The 14,000-nt window shown below is 49.1% G+C and overlaps 1 protein-coding gene across 2 annotated transcripts in view; it reads left to right on the top strand.

Annotated features, from left to right (window-relative positions):
- The window catches only part of MYO18B (myosin XVIIIB), a 246,725-nt gene that overhangs the window by 156,696 nt on the left and 76,029 nt on the right, over positions 1-14,000 (top strand). The window lies entirely within an intron of this gene.

Genomic DNA, 14,000 nt, shown 5'->3' on the forward strand with positions numbered 1-14,000 from the left:
GTTCCCCGGAGAGCCGAGGGAGACGGCAGAGAGGGGAGGAGACCCACCCAGAGTCACACAGCTAGAAAGTGTCAGAGCCAGGATTCGAACTCAGGGCTCCACCCTCCCCGGCTGCCTCAGAGGAGGACCGGAGGCGGGTGGGCGGTGAGGCCAGGCAGAAGCCAAGGACCTCCAGAGGTGGGACGGGCTCGGGCTGGGCCAAGTGCAGACGGCGCGGCCCAGGGCGGGAGGTGTTGAGAGATGTGAATGGGTCCGATCCCGCAGCGGGGTGGGGGACCTGGGGAGCGAGGTCCCAGAGCAGGGACTCAAGACTTGTTTCCTGTGCCCGCGGGGAGCTGGAAACAATGCAGGGAAGCTCAGAGCCCCAGTGGGGATGTTGCTCGCATGCTTCTAACCCACACCTCCTGCGGATAAAACCATTTGCACCAAAGCCAGGTGTGGGGAGATGGAAGGCATTTCCCGCTGCCTTCACCACCTCACCTTCTCAGAGTGTTGCCTTCCCTTCTTCCTCCTCCTCTGGCCTTCTCTCATGAGGCCTCAGTCCTGCCACGTGGGCTGTGCGCATGTGTATCTTCACAGAGATTATCCCCAGAAGCTCGGATGGGTTATCTGTACTTTTTGTACTCTCAGGCAAAACTGTATACTTCCTGATGGCAAGACTATGCTTTATTTGTGTCTCATGATGCCTGTCCAGTTCACTGCGCATAATAAATACTGAATAAATGCCTGCCTGTTGAATTCAATGGACTCACTCACCTAATGAGGAAATGAAGGAACAGAGAGGGTGAGAGATTTGCCTGAGGTCACACAGCCAGTGAAAGGCAAAGCTGGGCCTTGAACCCACATTCCCTGACTCACCTGGGTGACTCAGTTGTTAAGCGTCTGCCTTCGGCTCAGGACATGATCCCAGAGTCCTGGGATCAAGTCCCACGTTGGGCTCCCCGCTCTTCGGGAAGCGGGAGGCAGCAGAGTCTAGAAACTGGATCTAGAGGCTTCTTCACTTCCTGTCTCTGGTGTCAGTTTCCCATCTGTAAAATGAAAGATTTCAGGTAGAGATTATAGCCTACGGGAGAAACCCCCTCTTTTTTTTTCCAAACTAAATTCTAGGCTTGATTCAGATTTTGTGAATTTCTCCATTAGTTCTTTTTCCTGTTCCGGGACCCATCCCAGGGCATGACCCTGTGTTTGCTTGTCCTGCCTGCCCAGTCACCTCTGGTCTGGGACAGTTTCCCAGTCCTACCTTGCTTTTCATGACCTTGACAGTTTTGAGGAGTACCGGCCAGGTATCCTGGAAAGCGTCCCCCTAATCTGGGTTTGTGTGATGCTTTTCTCATGATTGGACCAATTTGGTGGGTTTTTGGAGAGAATAGCCCAGAAGCTCAGAGGGGCTCTTCTCTCTCCATCATTCTCTGATTTTTAGCAGTTTCTTTGTTTAGCGGCCATGCTCTGCTAGGGTGACCGACCATCCTGGCTTGTCCTTGATGATCCCGGTTTTAGGGCTCAAAGTCCCATGCCCTGGGACAAACCAGGACAGTTGATCACTCTGTTCTCTTCATGGCCATGTCAGGAAACTAGAATCACCTGGGCTTCAGTGCATCCCCTCACTCAATCCTCATACCCTCTCATATGTGCCCATTTTACAGATGGGGAAATCCTGTTGAGAGCTGGAAAGTGACGTGCCCAAGGCAGCACAGCAGCTGAGTGGCAGAGCTGGGATTCATATCCAGGGCTCATGATTCTAAGTGTAGAATCTAGGGGTTCTTTTGCCTGTCTGTTTGGCTGTTCACGTGTGTGGAAGACCCTTAGCCTTTTGACTTGCCTCACGTGGGCAGAGTTATCGGAGCCCCTGGTCAGGGGCCAGGCCTCTTGGGTTCACGCAGCCCCCTTGCTCTTCCTGCCTCCCCCCAAATGTTCCTAGTGCCACAGCCTCCCAGCGTCCCCCTCCCTACAGGTGATTGTTCTTGAAAAGGAACCATGATGGTTTTGTTGCTTCTTCTTCTTCCTTTTTTAAGTATTCATGAGAAACTTCCCTCTGCAGGGTTAAAATGTGTGTTCTTGAAAAATAGTGGTATTTAATGAAGGCGCCTCGAGCTGAATCAAAGAGCTTCATTCTTCTGAAAGTCCTTCTTCCCCGTCTCTGCATCCGGCTCCTATCAAAGGGAATTCACAACCTTGGCTTTCTGTTGCTGTTGTCATGGAAATCGTTATAAGGATGGGATTGCATGGACCAGAGGTCAGGGTACAGTTGCTTCGGCTGCCAGGACACGTGTCCCGGATGCCGGAGTCAGAGCTAATCAAATAAAGCGGTGATGACATTGGGCATCACTGTGTTTTCTCTCCCAGCGAAGGTATTTGTCCTTTACCTGAAGGCTCCAGGGACAGAGGTGGGGAGAGCAGACAGGAGGGGACAGGGAGAGGGAGCTAACTTTGCTGCCATCTGTGCCCTAAGTGCTGGGTCGGACACTGAACAACTTCATACATTCCTTCCTTCCTTCACTCATTCATGATTCATGAGGCACCTACTGTGTGTCAGGTGATGTGCTCCATCTAGGTGTGTAATGGTTAGTCAGACAGGTACCCTCCCTCATGAAACTTACATCTTTTTTTTTTTTTTTAAAGATTTTGTTTATTTATTTGACAGAAAGAGACACAGTGAGAGAGGGAGCACAAGCAGGGAAAGCGGGAGAGGGAGAAGCAGGCTTCCCGCGGAGCAGGGAGCCCGATGCGGGGCTTGATCCCAGGACCCTGAGATCATGACCTGAGCCGAAGGCAGATGCTTAACTGACTGAGCCACCCAGGCACCCCGAAACTTACATCTGATGGCAAAGAAGACAAGCAAAGAGTGATACAAATACGTAGAAACATCCCACACCTTAATATGGGTATTAAAGGAAATAAACAAGGTTCTGGAATAAGGACTTGCAAGGGGTCTCGTGTAGCTTGGGTGGTCAGCTAAACTACCTTGGGAGAAGGAGAAGAAGGCAGGGACCCAAACGTATAGGACCCAGAAGGTTTGGATTTTATTCCAAGGGCCATGCGAAGCCATTGGGAGGTTTCGAACAGAGAGTGACATGATCTGATTGACGATTTAGAGGATCGCTCTTCTGTGTGGAGAATGGCTGGGGAGGGGATGATGATGCCATTAGGAGGCAATGGACCCTTCCAGGCTGGAGGAAATGGTCATCTGGGTTAAGTGGTGAGAATGCTGGCTAGAAGGGACAAACTTAGGGCTGGTTGGAAGGCTATGGGACTTGTGGATGCCTGATGGCAACAGCAAGTGCTCACCATCACTGCAGGAGGGGGTATTTCTATTTTTGACTCATTTAACCAATAAAGAAACCATCTGAGTAACTTACCCAAGGGCACCCAGCAATGTATGTCTGAAAGCTTCGGATGCCAACAGTTCTGCGCCTGCGCAACTTGGTTGGTATAATCCCTATTATTCCTACTAACATCTGGACCTATTATGTTAACATAACACCTACTATGTACCAGGGTTTTCCTTGGTGTCTTGGGATCCCCAAACTTGGCTGTACATTAGATAACTTAAGCACCGTTTAAAAATCACAGGTTCTGGATCCCACTCGCAGATAGTCTTTTCTTTCTTTTTCGTTAAGTCTGGGTTGGCACCTGGTATCTACCTTTCTAAACCATCCTATCAGAGGATTCAACTGGGAATCGAGGGCCTCGTTTATCTCTCAAAACTCCCTTTCAAGTTCGGTGGCAGCGTGTCCATTTTGCAGATGAGAAAACTGACAGTGAGTTTATATTAGTGTGACGGATCTTTGTTCTGCAGTTTTAAAATGAATTAAATTTGAGTCCAGAGGACTGGATCTGGCACTTGCTAATCTTGTGACTTTTGGTGTGTGACGTGACCTCCCAGAGACTTTTTCTCAAAGTGGAGAGTTCTCCTGCTGGCCCAGTGCTTGTGGGGGGCTGTTGAGGTCAGGCCAGCGAGGGTCTTCAGGAACAGTGAACACTCCCAGCAGCCCTTGCAGCTCGCTAACCTCGGTGCTGGAGAACCCAGAGGAAGGCTTCCTCTCTCAAGGCACGGATGAGGGAATTGTTTGAATGCCCCTGTTAAAGAACTATTTGCGTTCAGCAGATACTGATACGGTCACCACTCTGGGACAGATTGGAGGCCAGGCTGCGGGGATAAGGAGTAGACCATACGGTCCCTTCCCTCAAGGAGGCTCCCTCCCAGTCTGCAAGAGGCAGACCGAGGAGCAGACTCGTGCCAAGCAGACTGATAAGCTCCTTACTGGGGAGAAGGGGGAGGTGGCGGTTAGCTAAAGAGGATGCCTGGAAGCTGGTGGCTTCTGCTGTCTCTTTAAAGGTGGAAATGAATTGCTGGTTGGGGGGAGGATGCCAAAGAGCATAAAGGGATAGAGGCACGTGGAGACAGGGAGTATATGCCTCCTGACAGGGTATTGCTGGAGTATCAAGTGTGCGGGGGTAAGAGCAGAGAGGGTGATGTTGGTAGTTGAGACTGGAGCTGGCTCAGGAATGGTTTGGTGATGGGGAGCCATGGAGAGTTACAGAGCAGAGATGGGTGTGGTCAGAAGTGCTTGTAAGACATGGCAGGATTCCAGGTCCCAGCGGAAGCCCGGATGTACCTGGTGTGAGGCTGAACCAGCAGCACGGGAGAGTTCCCTTAGACAGATTATCTTCCAGAATCTCTGGATGCTGCCCTTGCGGACAGGCATCCTCTCTGCCCCTTGCCCCACCATCTAGAACCCCAAGGGAATTATTTGGCTCTTTCCACCCAGTTTCCCTCCATGGGGAGCCTTGGCTATATCTCAGATTACACCTGCGGCTGGAGACCCTTGCAATAAAACATGGAATACGCCTAGAGGCAAGGTAGACCCTCTAGGATCCAAATCCTGCCTCCGTGCAAGGTAGACCCTCTAGGATCCAAATCCTGCCTCCGTGACCTAATTAGAAACTCGAAGACAATGATTTTTAAAACGGAGAGCTCCCCACTAGCTCCCGTGTCCTCCGTCACAGGTGTTGGCTGATGGGAGACAGGTTTCTGGGCACACAGTTTCACAAGACCTCGCGGAACAGGTAGACAAGGCAATGTGTGGGGTTGCTCGGATTCGGATGACACCTGTTCTTTAGGAGCCAATTACTAATTAATTCCCATGGAATGTTTCCACTGGAAACACACTAATCTGGAGACAGAAGCAATCCCAACAACGAAGATCTGTAATTGAGATAATCACCGTGCATAAATAACATCTGCAAGAAGCAGATACACGCACCTGACTCCCGACGGGAAAGTGGAAGATGTTTTCTCCAGGGCGGTGGTTGCTTTTTTTTTTTTCCCTTTCATTTGATTCATGCCTTTGACCTTAGTCTCTTCCCCAAAGGAAATATGGTATTCGCTTTTTGTTAAATGGAGGCCCCTTCCCCCGCTCAGCTCTTGCATTTACTTACTTAAAGCCGGGGAGGGCCGGGGGGCCGTGTTCACACCTTCCTGCGGAGCGCAAAGCTCTCACCTAGTCTTCGTACCCCTAAATAGCTCCTCAGTCTGTCCCCTCCCTTCTCCCCCTTATCAGCCAACACCTGGAGCTCTCATTTGGGGTTCTGTCATGTCTGCTGGCCTCTGGCCTTGTCCAAGCCATCTTAACTGCCACCTGATCTTTGGAGAGAGAATTTGGGGGTGGGGAGGGGCAAAGGGAGAGAGAGGATCCCAAGCAGGTTCCACGCACAACCCTGAGATCTTGACCTGAGCCAAAATCAAGTGTTGGACTCGCAAACGACTGAGCCACCTGGGTGCCCCTGGAGAGAGAATTTTTTAAATTCATGTACAGTCTTGGTTCTTTGTGGTCAGGATCCACCAGTGGCTTCCCATTGCCCTCAGAATACAGTGCGGGTTCCTCAAGGTGACCTTTATGGATGCAGAGTCTGGCTCCCGTGCTCCTGACACTCCTGACCAGCCGCTAAGAGACAGTTTGGGGTCCCTCACACCTGTCCCACCTGTCCCACCTTTGCCCAAGCTGTGCCCTCTCGCTTCTGCCCTCTGAAACCTCTTCGCCTACTAAAGATCTAGTTCTCTTCTGAGCTTGGGTTTGGGTATTGTCTCTGGGAGCCATCTCTGACCCCCATAGGGGCTGTGTGAGGGCCCACTTCCCTTGTCTCACTGTCTCCTGGGTTTAGATCTAGAACAGTACACATCAGTCTCTCACAATCACTGCCTTTGCTTGCCTGGGTCCCCCGTTTACCTTCCAGCTCCTTTAAAGGCAGGGACCGGACTAAGTACAAGTACCAAGAGGCTTGTACAAAGTCACAAAGGCATTAAGAGATGAAGATGGGAGTTGAACCCACAGACTTCAGTAGCTATGAGTTTAGTATGTGCTACGTCAGACCACGAATGTATCTCCTGTTGGCCCTCTGCCCCCTCTGGGCCCTCACACCCCTTTGGAAAGCCCCAGATGCTCCTGTAGGCTCAGCTTCTGTGTTCCTTCTGATTGGCCCATTGGGCCTGGTGTGTCGTCTACATGATGAACTCCCAGCCGTGGTCAGGCAACAGCCCGAGCTCCCACTGCTAGTGCTCGGAAGACTGATAACACTTGCCTCCTCCCCAGTGCCTTTAGACAGGACGTTTGTCACCCCGTGTCACCCATACTTCCATGAGACATTGAAAATAATGAATCTGCTCTGGGAAGATGACTCTGATGGGAGTCTTTTGTGTGAGTGAGCACCTTTGGAACGCTTCTCTCCAGCCAGGAACCACAGGAAAGGTGGCCTGGGTATTTTATTTGAAGACTATTTTTTTTTTCCCCTTTTTAAAGATGATGTGGGAGTGAATTGATTCAATATTAGCATAACCTCCTGTCAGAGGAGATAAAAACTGAAGTGTAATTGGGTGAGAACATGGTTATCGAGGGCCTGTTCACCCCACAAATATTGACACTTCCAGTGCTGTTATAAATGAAGTGGGGGATGGCTGGTTTCACTATAGGCAGGGAGTGATGTCTATACGTCTCCCCAAAAGGACCTGTTACCATTGAGCGCTGTGGAGGGCCAGGCCCTAGAGCAGCCTAGCCATCATAGTCATCTTAACAATGAGGATATTGGGGTGCCTGGATGGCTCAGTTGGTTAGGCGTCTGCCTTCGGCTCAGGTCATGATCTCAGGGTCCTGGGATCGAGCCCCGCATCGGGCTCCCTGCTCAGTGGAGAGCCTGCTTCTCCCTCTGCCTCTGCCCCTCTCCCTGCTCATGCACTCTCTCTCTCTGTCAAATAAATAAATAAAATCTTAAAAAAAAAAAAAAAGCAATGAGGATATTGATGGCAAGCAACCGTTGTTTACGTTGTACCAGACATGGGGCCAAGCACTTAGATGCCATGACTTAATTTGAGCCCCTCAACCACTTGAATGTAGTGAACACCGCATGAGCATGGCCTTTTCTATTTGGGGCCAGAGTGTAGGAGTGGGTCTGCAAACTGCAGGTGCTCTGCGGATGAGTAGGGACTCACAGGATGGGCCCTGAATCTCCCTGGGAAGCAGCTAATATTATGCTCCTTGTATGTAGGAGGAAGCTCAGCATACAGGAGACTTGCCCAAAGTCACAGGGTTGGGGAGGAACTGTTTTTTTTTTTTTTTTTTAAATAACGTATTTTTTGAAAGAATTTCAAACTTAAAGTGGCAAGAATAGTTCAGAGGATCCGTGTTTAGCCTTCATTTAGATTCATCAGTCTGTAACATTTTACTGCATTTGCTTTATCATTCTCTCTCCAAATTATCTTTTTCTAAATTATCGGGAAAAGACTTACAAACATGATGCCCTTTTGCTCTAATCAGAATGGGAAATTTCACACTGATAACATGTTTTCTAATCCGGGGGTCAATGAACTATGGCCCACAGGCCAAATCCAGCTCAAACCAACAGCCTGTTTCTTGTTGTCTGTTTTTGGTTTTTGTTTTAATCACAGCCTGAGAGCTCAGAATTGTTCTCATATTTTTAAGTGGCTACAATTTAAAGTGGTTAGGTAAATATGGTACCTACCTATATATATATATATATATATATTCTTCATTTTTTTTCTCTTGGCCTGCAAAGCCAAACGTATTTATTCTCTGGTCCCTGAAGAAAAAGTTTGCCAACTCCCAATCTTATCTGCCGATGATGCAGATGTTGCCTATTACCCCAATAATGTTCTTCGTAGCGGTTTTTCTCCTTGTTCAGGATCCAACCCGGGATGCAAAAGTGCTTGCATTCAGTTTTCACGATGCTGTAGATCCTCAGTCTCTCCTTCTCTGTATTTTTAGATGCTGACATTTTGGGAGGGTTCAGGCCAGTTGTGTTTGCTTTTCCATTCGGGGAAACTGGAATTTTAACCCCTTGTCTTTGTAATTCCAGAACCTTTGGATGTTGTGCAGGTCTGAGGGTGTTCCCAGGACATAGGACTTCTGATTTTAAAACCAGAAAAGTCCCAGACAAACGGGGGGCAGTGGCCCATCGTAGGATCAGCGTTGCTAGCACTGAGTGATTGTGAGGAAGATCAAGGAAGGTGCCCATAGGTTTAGGGGAGAAGGTGATGAGCCAGATGCTAGCTTGAGTGCCTTTTCTCGATTATCTGCTCATGTTGCTTCTCAAATGAATTCTTACCAACCACTTGTTCTGGCCTGGGCCTTGCCTTTTTTTTTTTCTCCATTGATGCATACAAGACTTACTGATATTATTGTAAGTAGTAGCTGGTCATCTTCCTTGCTATTTCTGAGACTGTGTCATGATTGAGCCATTTTGCTGTTGATGGACACGTAGGTTGTGCCTAGATTTTGATGATTAGGAATACAGCTACGGTGCACGTTTTCTTCCCCGTGTTATTTTATTTGGGAGGGAGGCGTGCGTGTGTGCATCTCTGTAGGGTATAGACCTAGAAGTGTAGTATCTCTGGGTCATGGTACACATGTTCTTTAACTGTGGTGGAGGTAGCCACATGGTTCTGCCAACTGTCTGTAGACGCTTTTACTCCAGCCAGCAGGGTATGCGGCCCACCGGTAATACTCACATCTTAGCCATTCTGCAGGAGGAGGCATCTTGAGGTTCCGTTTTGCCTCTCCCTGACGAGTGAAGAGGTGGATCACCTTTTCAAAGTAGATCGGCCATTTGGAGAGCTACTTCTGCCTGATGAAGCCATATGTTCGTCTTTCAAACTGTAGGCTACTTTTCTTAGTGATTTGTAGGCTACTCTGGGTGTAAGCTCTTTGCTAGTTATGTATCTTGCGAATACTTTGTCTTGCTTTGGGGACAAACTTTGGGGTATACTTCTGCCTTCTCTTAGCTGTGTCATTTTATGAACAGAAGCTCTGAAGAGTAAGGTAGCCCACTTGGTCAGTCTCAGTTAGATATCTTGGAATCCAAATTTAAAATCACTTGGTCAGGCTAAGAGTGTTCTGGTTAGCTGCATGTTCTAGTTAAGGGAGCGTGGTGGCACAGGATGGCAAGAAGCTCAGCCCCCCTACCGGAGGCTCAACCCTGGACTCAAGATCCAGCCCCTGGAGGTTTGCTGAATGAGTCTGAATGAGAGTGGTCACTCTCCCTAGCTGCTTCATTTCCTCTGGCAGGGGAGGGTCTGCCCACGTGGCCTGCCCCTTGTCCTTCCTGTGGAGCTGGCTGTCTGGACACTGGCCAATGTCTGGGTCAGAGACCTGTGCTCAGGAGGAGCTGGGGAGTGACCAGGCATCGGGTGGCTTCCCCTCCAAGGGGGTGTTCGGGGCTGGCTCAGGTAGCGTGGGCTGCAGACTTAGGCAGCCCCCCCGACCGGGACATGTTAGTGATTCGCTGAGCTGACCCTTTTCCCCTGGATCCCTCAGTGTTATGTCGTGGAGCCCTTACCATGTGAGGACCCCGAGCAAGCCCCAGGTGGCCTCTGGGCGCCTGCCGTCTAGCAAGAAGACAGACAGGGAGGCACTCAGCCACTGCGCTATTTAGGGGAGCCATGGGGCACTGGGGCAACGGGGTGTTGGAAATATGATAAAAATGGGGGCGTGGTAGAATGGGAACAGGGAGGGTGTTTTATGTGTATTTTATCCTGCTTTCCCAAGGTTTGTTTTTGTTTGTTTGTTTGTTTGTTTTTCTTTCTCTCTTTGGAGAACTTCAGTATTCTCCAAATCCACTGCCACCAGAGGGAAGCCAGGAAGGAAATTCTTTTTTTTTTTTTTTTAATTCTTATGTTAATCCCCATACATTACATCATTAGTTTTAGATGTAGTGTTCCATGATTCATTGTTTGTGCATAACACCCAGTGCTCCATGCAGAACGTGCCCTCCTCAATACCCATCACCAGGCTAACCCAGCCTCCCACCCCCCTCCCCTCTAGAACCCTCAGTTTGTTTTTCAGAGTCCATCGTCTCTCATGGTTCGTCTACCCCTCCGATTTCCCCCCCTTCATTCTTCCCCTCCTGCTAACTTCTTCTTCTTCTTCTTTTTTTTTTTCTTAACATATATTGCATTATTTGTTTCCGAGGTACAGATCTGAGATTCAACAGTCTTGCACAATTCACAGCGCTTACCAGAGCACATACCCTCCCCAGTGTCTATCACCCAGTCACCCCATCCCTCCCAGCCCGCCCCCCACTCCAGCAACCCTCAGTTTGTGTGGAAGGAAATTCTTAAAGTCTGTTCAGTCACGTAGTACCTGAGCAGTCCTGAGATCCTATAAGACAAAATTAGGAAGTACTCTTTTTTTTAATTGCATTTTTATTGAAGTAGAGTTGACATACAATAGTAGTATATTATGTTAGTATATATGTTAGTATCCTGTATTAGTTTCAGGTGTACAATGTAGCAATTCGACAATTTGTGCGTCATGAAAGGCTCACTATAGTAAGTGTAGTTACCGTCTGTCACCGAGGAAGGACTTTTAAACCCTCAAAGAAAGAGACTGAAAACAAGTAAAAGGAGGTCTGTTTTACTCAGCAGGTGGGAAGCCCATGCCACAGGGCTTGCAAGAAAAAGCGGTGGATTTAAAATTCAGTTCAGGGGCGCCTGGGTGGCTCAGCCGTTAAGCGACTGCCTTCGGCTCAGGTCATGATCCCAGGGTCCTGGGATCGAGTCCCACATCGGGCTCCCTGCTCGGCGGGAAGCCTACTTCTCCCTCTCCCACTCCCCCTGCTTGTGTTCCTGCTCTCGCTATCTCTCTCTCTGTCAAATAAATAAAAAATATTTAAATAAATAAATAAATAAATAAAATAAAATTCAGTTCAGGTCCTGGCCCCATTCACCGCTGAGAAGCTGTGTGATCTTGACAAGTTCACTAACCTCTCTGAGCCTCAATTTCTTCATCGATAAAACGGTGATGAAAGTATCTACGTCACAGAGTTGTTACGTGTTGCAAATAACATATTCATGGCAAGCATCCAGAGAGTGGTTACGATTATCCCGCTACTGATAATGATTAATTTTACTCTGAAGAAGATGGAAACAGTAAATACTCAGCATTTCGATGCATCAGTAAATAATGATCCTCTAGCACAAGGTAAGGAAAACGATGGAATGGTTAATAGATGCTCAAATGGTTTCATCAAGGCCACAGAGAGAAAGCGCCAGATGGTCTTAGGAAATTTCCCCTTGGGGTCACTGTCATCAGACTTCTGAGCCGGATAGACCATTGGTGGACCTGGCCTGACATTTTTAGTATGTTTGCATTTAATAAGTTTGTTCGATATCAGGACCCTCTGTAGTTTGAGATGGTGATAATTCCGTTCAGGGAAGGCCCTCCTACTGAAGGTTAATTCTTCTGAGTGCCCTGATGGGATGTTAAGGACTGGAATGTGTTGAGATTAGCCCACCAGTGACACCATTTCTTAGAATGCTTCCCCATGGCATTTGTGATGACGGGTCCTTAAATCCTCCACGTTGTTCAGCCAGACCCAGAAATCAGCGTTCTAATCGCTCCGCTGAAATACCAGCATTTTCCCTCTCCCTGCCTCATTCCATATGTCTCACCCACTCATCTAGTAGCTTAGTAAGTCCAAAGCAAACATTTCGCCAGGTATTTAAAGCAGGCAGATGGCTTTGCATGGGAAAGTAATGCTATTCATCGGGTTGTAGTTGATGTCTATGTGATGTGAATCTCAATTGCCCTCCGGGGGAATGAACGGAGGGGGATGGTGCAGAGAGAATGAACTCAGCAGGGGGGAAAGACTTGTGTGCAGAGTGGGCTGTGTGGGGGCCCAGGAAGAGCAAGGGCTCGGAGTCCCACTGACTTGAAGGGCAAGTCCCTTCCCCTGCCCAGCATACAGTTTCCTCTTTTGTACCATGACGTGGGCTGATTCCTGCTGTGCAGGGCTGCTGTGGGCCACAGTGATTATGAACGTTGAGTGACCCCCACAGTGCCTCATAGAGTCGGTGTGGGAGAACTCTCATTTCCCCCTCTTTTTCCCATTGAACAATCAGGAAGGGGCAATATTTATCCCCCTATGGGGAGGGATGCATAAACAGAATAGATAAAGAATGAATGATTGTGATTCTACGGCAGGATTTTGGATGGAGCTACATTGATCCAACAGCTTTGGCAGGATAGGATCAAGGAACACTATCACCTGTGGTTTCGAGTGTTTACTCTGTGGCTGACACTGTGCATGTCCTATCTCCTCTAATTTGTTCACTCATTCTGTATCTGGCTCCTGGCCACCCAGTTCCAACTGGCTGAAGTGGGGAAAGGGAAGTTATTGGCCAAAATATCTGAAAAGTTCTGAGGCAAAAACTGCCTTCAGGCTTGGCTGGATCTAGGTGCTCCAACCATGTCATTGAGAATGTGTTTCCTGCCTGAGCACCGTTGGTGTCACCTTCTAGTCTAGGCAGTCTTTTCTTTCTTGCTAGAAAGAGGGCCACCAGACACTCTAAGCTAATCCTGCAACACAAAGAACAAACTTTGTTTCTGTAGTCCTAGCAAAATTCCCGGCATCAGCCAGGCTATTATCCCACCACGAAGCCCTCTGGCCAACAGGAAGTGGTGCTCTGATTGGCTGGGCAGAATCACATGCCCTTCTCAAAGCTTGATAGTTGTGTGTGTGTGTGTCGGGGGCGGGGGGTGGTCAGCTCCATCAGAAGCACGTGGACATTTGGGGGATGGACATTTTTTTGCAGGGAAGATGGGGTGCCACTATCGAAAGAAGGGAGAGTCGATGCTGTGCAGATACATCACAAAATTTCCCATATAAAGCATCTGCCATGGGCACCCCTACTCTAGAATGCAGTGTAATGGCTCAGAGTGGGATTCATATCCCAGGTCTGAAGCTTAATAATTGTGAGACCCTCAGTAAGTCACTTGACCTCTCTATCCTCAGCACCATGTCAGGCCTGGAAATAGACAGAAATCACCAGAGACTTATCCCCCTAACCCTCTCCACCCTGTGTCTTGGAGGTCCAAAAAGGACCTCAGGATCGCTCATCCATGCGGATGGATGGTGACTTGGAGCTGAAAGACGTGAGGCGCCCCTGCCCCCCTCCCCGGGATCCTCATAGCCAGACTGGCTATGAGGATGGGAGAGCAGACCCCAATAACCCTTCCCAAGGGGAGTCCCTGCTGCCCTGTTCCCGTCTGCTCTCTGATTGCCCCGCTTGGAGTGCCCCCCTGAAGGGAAGGTGTTTGCCAAGAGGTGGTGGGCCGGGTCACTCCCCTGAAGAGTCTGATCTCAGCCCCAGCATGACTTGCCACCCGACTTCATAAAATTGTCACTCAAACAGTCCCCACATGGAAATAACGTGCGGTGAATTATTCTTATGGAGGGTCATCCATAATGGAAAATCAGCCCGAGATGGCCCTGTATTTCTTCCCACTCCCTAAAGTGTAATAAATTGAAATTTTTAAAGCTCGGCATTTAGATGGCTTGTCAGCAGCAGCCCAGAGCCTGCCCAGTGGAAACGTGGGGCTGCAGTGGGAGGGAGAGTGGGGGGGTGGTTCTGGCCTTGCCTGACCAGATCCTACTGGCTTGTGAGCCTCCGGGGTTGGCATCCTCCCCCTCCCACCCCAGTCTGCCAGGAA

Source organism: Mirounga leonina, unplaced genomic scaffold (genome assembly GCF_011800145.1).
Source record: "Mirounga leonina isolate KUSES-001 unplaced genomic scaffold, KU_Mleo_1.0 Mir_171, whole genome shotgun sequence".
NCBI classification, from domain to species: domain Eukaryota; kingdom Metazoa; phylum Chordata; class Mammalia; order Carnivora; family Phocidae; genus Mirounga; species Mirounga leonina.